Source organism: Eumetopias jubatus, unplaced genomic scaffold (assembly GCF_037043125.1).
Source record: "Eumetopias jubatus isolate StellerSeaLion01/CBP00866 unplaced genomic scaffold, mEumJub1_p1.0 scaffold_4, whole genome shotgun sequence".
NCBI classification, from domain to species: domain Eukaryota; kingdom Metazoa; phylum Chordata; class Mammalia; order Carnivora; family Otariidae; genus Eumetopias; species Eumetopias jubatus.
The window spans coordinates 37,052,538-37,060,398 of NW_028274810.1; the positions used below are offsets into that span (position 1 = coordinate 37,052,538).

At 36.9% G+C, this 7,861-nt stretch overlaps 1 pseudogene; it reads left to right on the plus strand.

The window, feature by feature from the left end:
- Positions 1–322: 322 nt before the first annotated feature.
- LOC114208496 (protein SET-like) lies at positions 323–1,143 on the plus strand (annotated as a pseudogene).
- The last annotated feature ends 6,718 nt before the right edge of the window (positions 1,144–7,861 follow it).

Here is a 7,861-nt window from a genome sequence, read left to right on the forward strand (position 1 = left end):
CTGTTACAGTCACCATCTGTGACTTTCACATAAATTTCTAATTTCCCTTGGTCTTTGTTTCCCAAAGTGTGAAGTTACATGGATTAAATTAAATCATCTGTGAAAAGTACTAGGATAACTTTTGTCATATAATAAAGTCACTGTAACCCTGTGCCCACCCTGCAATAACATTCATTGTTTTCTTGTATTTGTGTTTCAACAATAATCCTTCAGTGAGTTCCTACTATATGCAAAGCATGAGGAGGGTATAAAGATTAACAAAATCAAGTATTTGTGTAAGGCAAGATGAACATGTAAATAATTACGGAAAATAAGATAACTTTGGAAAGATAACTTTGGAGTAATCAGAGCTTCTTCCAGATGTGCGTCTCTCCTGGTTTTGTGGCGTTCCTCACAGCATGGCCCCCAAATGCCAGTCTTCACTCCTGCCTCAAAGGAAGAAATGGAGACTGCCTCCTGCCCCCAAGCCGGAGGAGACGTTGACCTCTCAGCACTTGCCATAGGGAGAAAAAGAACAGCAAGAAGCAGTTGAACATATTGATGGAAGTACAAAATGAAATAAACAGACTGAAGGAAAAAGCCACTGAGGAGATTTTGAAAGTAGAAAAGAAATATAACAAACTCCACCAACCATTTTTTCAGAAGAGGTTGGAATTAATTTCCAAAATCCCAAATTTTTCGGTAACATTTGTCAACCATCCACAAGTGTCTGCACTGCTTGGGGTATTAAATCAGGTTACAGAATAGATTTTTATTTTGATGAAAACCCTTCTTTGAAAATGAAGTTCTCACCAAAGAATTTCATCTGAATGAGAGTGGTTGATCCATCTTCAAAGTCCACTGAAATCAAATGAAAATCTGGAAAGGAGTTGACAAAATGTTCAAGTCAAATGCAGACTAAAACCAGCAGAGAGACAGCGTGAGGAACCGGAGAGCTTCGCCTGGTTCGCTGGCCACTCTGAGACAGGTGCGGGTGACTTAGGAGAGGTCGTCAAAGATGGTGTTTGGCCAGATCCGTTACAGTCCAGCTTGGTTCCTTGAAGACGGGGAAGGAAAGAAGACGCTGATGATGAAGAAGAAGGATTGGAAGATACTGATGAAGAATGAGAGGAGGAAGGGGAGGAAGATGAAGACGATGATTAGGGGAGCGGGGAGGAGGATGAAGGAGAAGATGACCAACGGAACACTGATGGATTCCAGCCCTCCTCTTTGAATTTTCTCCAATCCCTGGGAGCAAGGTGCAGTCTTTTTTTCCCCCCCTCTTGTGCTCATTCACCCTGTTTTTTGAAGTCTCTTCTCTCTCCCTTTATACTATGATTCTCAGTTTTTTGGGGGGAATAGTGGGAAACGAATCTCTACCCCTTTCTGTTCCAAATTCATTTCTATTCCTGTCTCAACAAAAACTATGGAATCAACACCACTGTGCTCTGCGGAAAAAAGAAAAACCTCCTGCTCCCTTAGCTCTGCTGGAAGCTGGAGGGTGCGAGGCCCCTGTGTAGTAGTACATAGAATTCTAGCTTTTTTCCTCCTCTCTGTGTATTGGACTCAGAGATTACACGGTGTCTATATGTGAATTTGTGCAGTTAACTTTTACCAATATGTGGCTGTCTACTTTCTCTTGTTTAAAAGAAAGAAAAAAAACTTTAAAAAATGGGGTTATCAAGGGTCAGCAAAGGGTGGGTTTGAGATGTTTGGGTGGGTTAAGTGGACATTCTGACAACATGGCTTCTCCTTTGGCATGTCTAATTGTGATGTTTAGTGGACATCCTTGCAGTTGAAGGCGACACTTTTAAAATAAAACTCTCTCCTATGATGAGCCAAACAGGCTCTCTCTATGTGACAGATTTATATCCTTCCAGCTTAGCAACTTAAGGAACAATGAGTTCTCTTTCCCAATATCATATATTATAAATATTATAATTATGTTATATATTACATATAATTATACTACTAAAACAATGGGGCGCCTGGTGGCTCAGTCTGTTAAGCGTCCAACTCTTAATTTCAGCTCAGATCATGATCTCAGGGTTGTGGGATCAAGCCCCACATTGGACTCCATGCTTAGTGTGGAGTCTGCTTGAGAATCTTTCTCTGCTTCTTCCTCTACCCCCCCCCAGCTCGTTCTCTGTCTCTGTCTCTCTAAAATTAATAAAATCTTTATATATGTAACAGTATAATTATAATAAATATTATACTGTAAATAATTATACTTATTGGTTCTGTATAATCACATGACCATTTCTGTGAAGGGGGGTGGCAGGGTACCATGACTGACATGGAATGAGAGAAGTGCAGTTTTCTCATACAGGGCAGGTAAAAGCAACAGATACCCAATACGGTGAAAATCAGAAAGACTGCTCCTAATCAATTTTCCATCCTGGGTGACTGGATAACAGAAGTCAGAAATGAAGAAGATAAACTAGTTTTTAAATTAATGAGAGGCATATGACTTGGGTCATACTGAATTTGAGTTAAGAGTCAAAGCCATAGCTCTGAATGAAATCTCATTGAAAATGTAAAGAATAAAAAAACATCTAAGAATGGACAATTATGTAACAGAAAAGAGGGGAGTTCTAAAAGGAGCCTGGTGTGGTAGGAGCCTGGAGTGGTCAGACAAGCTCAGAGAGAAACAGGAAATGTCACAGAGGTCAAAAAGAATGAGAGGGTATCAATTTGATTGACTGCATGTTAGAAGTTAACTAATATGAGCAAAAGATTGGAAGAATATACAGCTGCTTGTAGGAAGGAAAAGAAAGCTGAAGAATCAGGCTTGGCATCCTCAGGAGCCAGGCAGCTCCAAAGAGTTGAAATAGTCGTTGCTGATTGACATTTTCCCTGTAATTGCCAGTGGAACAACAACAAAATACATATTGTCTTCAGTCTTGTTCTTTTCCCACAATTCAGTTTCTAATGAGAGAATCCAGTTGGCCTATCTTGGGTTAAGTTTTTGCTTCTTACCCAGGATAAGGCAGTCCTGGGACTCATCAGTGGGGAAGCAGAAACTTCCCACTACCAAAAGGATGGACTAGAAGTTGAGCATTCAGTAAAACAACAATGTCCATTACAGATGATTTATTTAGTGGTGTTAGTAAACACAAGTATTTCTCAGTGGTACTGTAAAGGACTACTTCTCCCCCCCCCACCCAAAATATGATGGACTTTATCTAAAATCATAGAAGTTTTTGGTTAAATATATGAGAAATATTCTGTTACCTGATGTGGTAGGCAGAATAATGCCCTCCCAAAGATGTCCAAGTCTTAATTTCCAGAATCTGTGAATATGTTACCTCGATTGATAAAGGGAAATTAAAATTGCAGATGGAATTAAAGTTGCTAGTTAGCTGACATTAAAATAGGGAGATTATCCTGCCCTATCCTTATGGGCCCAATGTAGTCACAAGGGTCCTCAAAAGTGGAAGAGGGAAACAAAGAGTTCAGAGTGATGTGACGTGAGATCTCTACATCATTGCTGACATTAAAGATGGAGGAAGGGAGCCATGAGCCAAGCAATGTGGTCAGCCTCTAGAAGCTAGAAAGAACAAAGAAACAGATTCTCTCTGAGGGTCTCCAGAAAGGAACACAAGAGTGCTGACACCTTGATTTTTAACCCAATGAGATCCAGGTCTGATTTCTGATGTACTGAAGTGTAAAGATAATAATTTTAAAAACCACCAAGTTAGTGGTAATTTGTTTCAGCAGCAATAAAAAACAATACACCTCACCCTATTTTAAAAATAGAGTAAACAGAGAGTTAGGTTAAGTGATTTGCTAAATTGTCTGAGGCAAAACCAGGACTGAAACCCAGACTCTAGATTCTCAAGAAGTTCTCTACACTTCAGACAGGTGTGTTAGAAATTCTTTACACAAAAAGTCATTATTTGGAAACACTGATATCCTAGAAATAGGATAAAGAAGGAAAAGGCATTTCGGTTTTCTTCTAAATTATTCTGGTTAAATAACTATTGAGTATCCAATTAAAGAGAATGAAGTTAAATATGAATTTTTAGTTTTTGTGATCTGGAAGTTGAAGGGGTTATTTGAATATGTGTGGAATGTAGCAGAACCATGGTAGAAAATATTTAAGGTGATTTTTCAATTTCTTTGTTTCTTTTCAATCTGGCAAGTACTTTTTTCTCAATATTCATTTCCGAATGTCTTGGTTTATATTATATACTACTTATAACCATAATTATCCTCTAGGAAGCTTATGAATCTTGCTACATAAAAGGTACTGAGTTTTTTTTATGAGTAACTGCAAGTTTAGGAGTGGCTAGAGAGAGCTGAATTGCTCAGTCTAATTAAGGGAGAATTCAAAATTCCAGAGTAATCCAGGACGTAGGGAGTGAGGAAGAGAGATGGGAAGGGAACAATTAGCAAGATGTCAGGAGTCTGGGGTTTTTACATGGAGTGGTGCAGGCAATGGCAGCTAAAAGATCTAACATGTGATTCCAAGTTGTGTCCTACATAGCACTTAAGGTAGCTCCCAGGTCTTCAACTACATATTTGCTACATGCAACAGCTTTATATTACTGTTGCTCTGAAGGAAATGAAGTATAAAAGACCATTTTTGCCTTTTCCTTAAAATTATGACAAAGAAGTAAATAGCCATGGGTAATATAGAACAAGGAACAAAAATTTCTCAGAAGCAGAAAATCAGAGCCAGAGGGGTCCATGAAAATATAAGCCCATCAGAAATGTGTATAAAATCATAAGGAGGACTGGATACTAAAATGCATATAGGGCCGCCTGGGTGGCTCAGTTGGTTGAGCATCCTACTCTTGATTTCAGCCCAGGTCATGACCTCAGGGTTGTGGGATTGAGCCCGTGTCATGCCCTACACTCAGTGGAGAGTCTGCTTGAGGTTCTCTCTCCCTCTCACTCCCCCTGCTCTCTCTCTCTCACTCTCTCTCTTTCTCAAATAAATATATATATCTCTAAAATAAAATGCATGTAATAGGGATTTGAATCAACTTTTTGTAGGGAGTTAAGAAGCTGGATTGACTACAGAATCACCACCACCAGCACTACCAAGAGTTGTAATTGTAAATAAAAGTTTTCTATGTACCAGGCTCTGCACGAAACCTTTTAAATATATCACTTCATGTAACTCATATAGCAGTCCTATAAAGTGGGAACTATTACAGTCCCATTTCACAAGATGATCATGAATCATAAAGAGGTAAAATAACTGGCCCAGGATTTTACCCCTAGGAAATAACTAGATACACTTCATTTGAACCCAGATCAGTCTCATTCCAGAACTTTTAATCAGTAAAACCAGCATTTCCTCTAGTCTAGACCATCTGCATGAATATGATTGGGGAGTGCTTGTTTTTAAAATGCAATTTCCTGGGTCCCATTCCAGTGTGTTACATCAGAATTTTTTGTATAAGTTCTAATTAATCTGCTTCTTAACAAAGTATGACCCTTACATGTGTGTGTAATCCTTATATTTAAGTGTGATCACTTAAGTTTGAGAACCACTACCCTATTGTGTTTCATTCAAAGCCAAATTAACAGTCCCAACACAAGGTTGGGCAGGTAACCCTTAAGAATACTTGGGATAGCACTGGATTTCTGGAATTGGTACTGAAAACTTATCTAGTATATTCATTCTTTGCTATCTACTTATATACGTGTACATTATAGGAATCAGTAAGAAAAGAGTTGGAGGTGGAAAACTAACTCATTTAATTACAAATAATTATTCAAGTTAACTACCCTGACTTACAGATAATACAGAGCTCCAAGTCTTTAGAATTCTTTTGTGTAAATAACTGCATTAACCTTGTAACCAGTTTCCTACCCTGTCATACTTCCTATTAAACATTCCAAAAAATGTGAAATAGAGCATACCTAACAAAGACTGTGCAAAATATAAATGTACAAATTCAATGGTAGTAATAAACCCAAAATCCATGTATCCGTATCGAGGCCAGAAACAGAATATTACTATATCTCAGATGCATTCTCAGATAGCATCTGAGACCTCATTCATTGCCCCTATCCAAAGATAAACCGTACCCTGAATTAATCATTCTCTTGCTTTCCTTAATATTTATTGTGGGACTTTTTGTTTTTATTTTGCTACCTAAGCATATAGCTCTTAAAAAACACTCTTCAGTTTTACCTGCTTTTGAAATTTCTAAGAATTTGTAAGAATTCTGTAACTTGCTTCTTTCACTCAACATTGTTTTTAAGTTATAATCATGTGGTTGTATATATACTATAGTTCATTCATTTTACATGTTTATAATATGAGTATACTGTTGTATGAATATGCCATAAGTTATATACCCTTTATACTGTTAATGGATATTGAGACTGTTTATATAATTTTTTAAACAATGTTGCAATAAGTATTCTTGCTTATAAACACACATTCAACAATTTATTTAGGCATATATCTAATAGTGGAATTATGGGTTGGTAGAATTTAAGTGTGTTCAATTTTCCTGGATATAGCAAACTTTTCAAAAGTGGCTATACCAATTTATATCCAATTTCTATTTTTCCACATCCTCACATACACTTAATTTTGTCTAACTTTTCCATTTTTTTAATGTTTTATTTATTTATTCATGAAAGTCAGAGAGAGAGAGGCAGAGGCAGAGGGAGAAGCAGGCTCCCCGCCTAGCAGGGAGCCCGATGCGGGACTCGATCCCAGTACCCTGGGATCATGACCTGAGCTGAAGGCAGATGCTTAACCATCTGAGCCACCCAGGCGCGCCCTAACTTTTCCATTTTAACCAATCTGGAAAGTGCTTTTAATTTCCATACTGAAGAAATTGAATATAATTTCATATGTTTGAGAGCCACTTAGGCATCCTCATCTGTGAAATTTCTATTCATTACTTTAACCTGCTTTTCTATTGAGTTGTTACCTATTTTCTGATTGATTTTTAGGGGATTTACTGAATCCCAATCCTTTGTAATCTATACTGTGGCAAATTATCTTCTCTCCATTCATGGTTTGAGTTTTTATTTTCTTTATGATATTTTTAATGTATTTAAATTTTTATCACCTTTACTGAAGAAAAATTGACATATAATAAACTGCACATATTTAAATGTACAAAAAGTTTTTTAAAAATAATATATACACGTAAGCACCCATGAGGCCATCGCCACAATAATGATATTGAACATATCCATCATCTTCAAAAGTTTCACCATGCCCCTTTGTAATCTTCATACTTCTCCTTGCCCATCTATCTCCAGGCAATGACTTATTTGCTTTCTGTCATTATAGATTAATTTGCATGGTATAAAATTTTATATAATGTTCTCATGCAATATGTACACTTTTTTGGCCTGAATTCTTTCACTTAGTGTCATAATTTTTAGATTAATCCATGTTGTTTCATGTATCAACAGTTGATTTTTATTGCTGAGTAGTGTTCTATTTATGGCTGTGTTTATACCTATTGATCAGTCTTTAGGTTGTTTCCAATTTTTGACTAATTCAATAAGGCTACTATGAATATTTGCTTACAGGTCTTCATATGGACATATACTTTCATTTATCTTGGGTAAATACATAGGAGTAGAATGGCTGGAGTATATGGGACATACATGTTTAACTTTTAAAGAAACTGCCAAATTGTTACCTTAAGATATCCTACCATTTTACATTCCCAACAGCCTTGTACAAAGGTTTAAGTTCCTCCACATTAGCACTTTAGTAAATCATTTTTTAATTTCAGACATTCTAACAAAGTACATTATCTTACTGTGGTTATAATTTACATTTACCTAATGACTGCTGATACTGAGTACCTCTTACTGTGCTTATTTGTCATCCATGTGTCTTTTTGGCAAAATGTCTGTTCAAACTTTTTACGTATCTGTTATTGGGTTT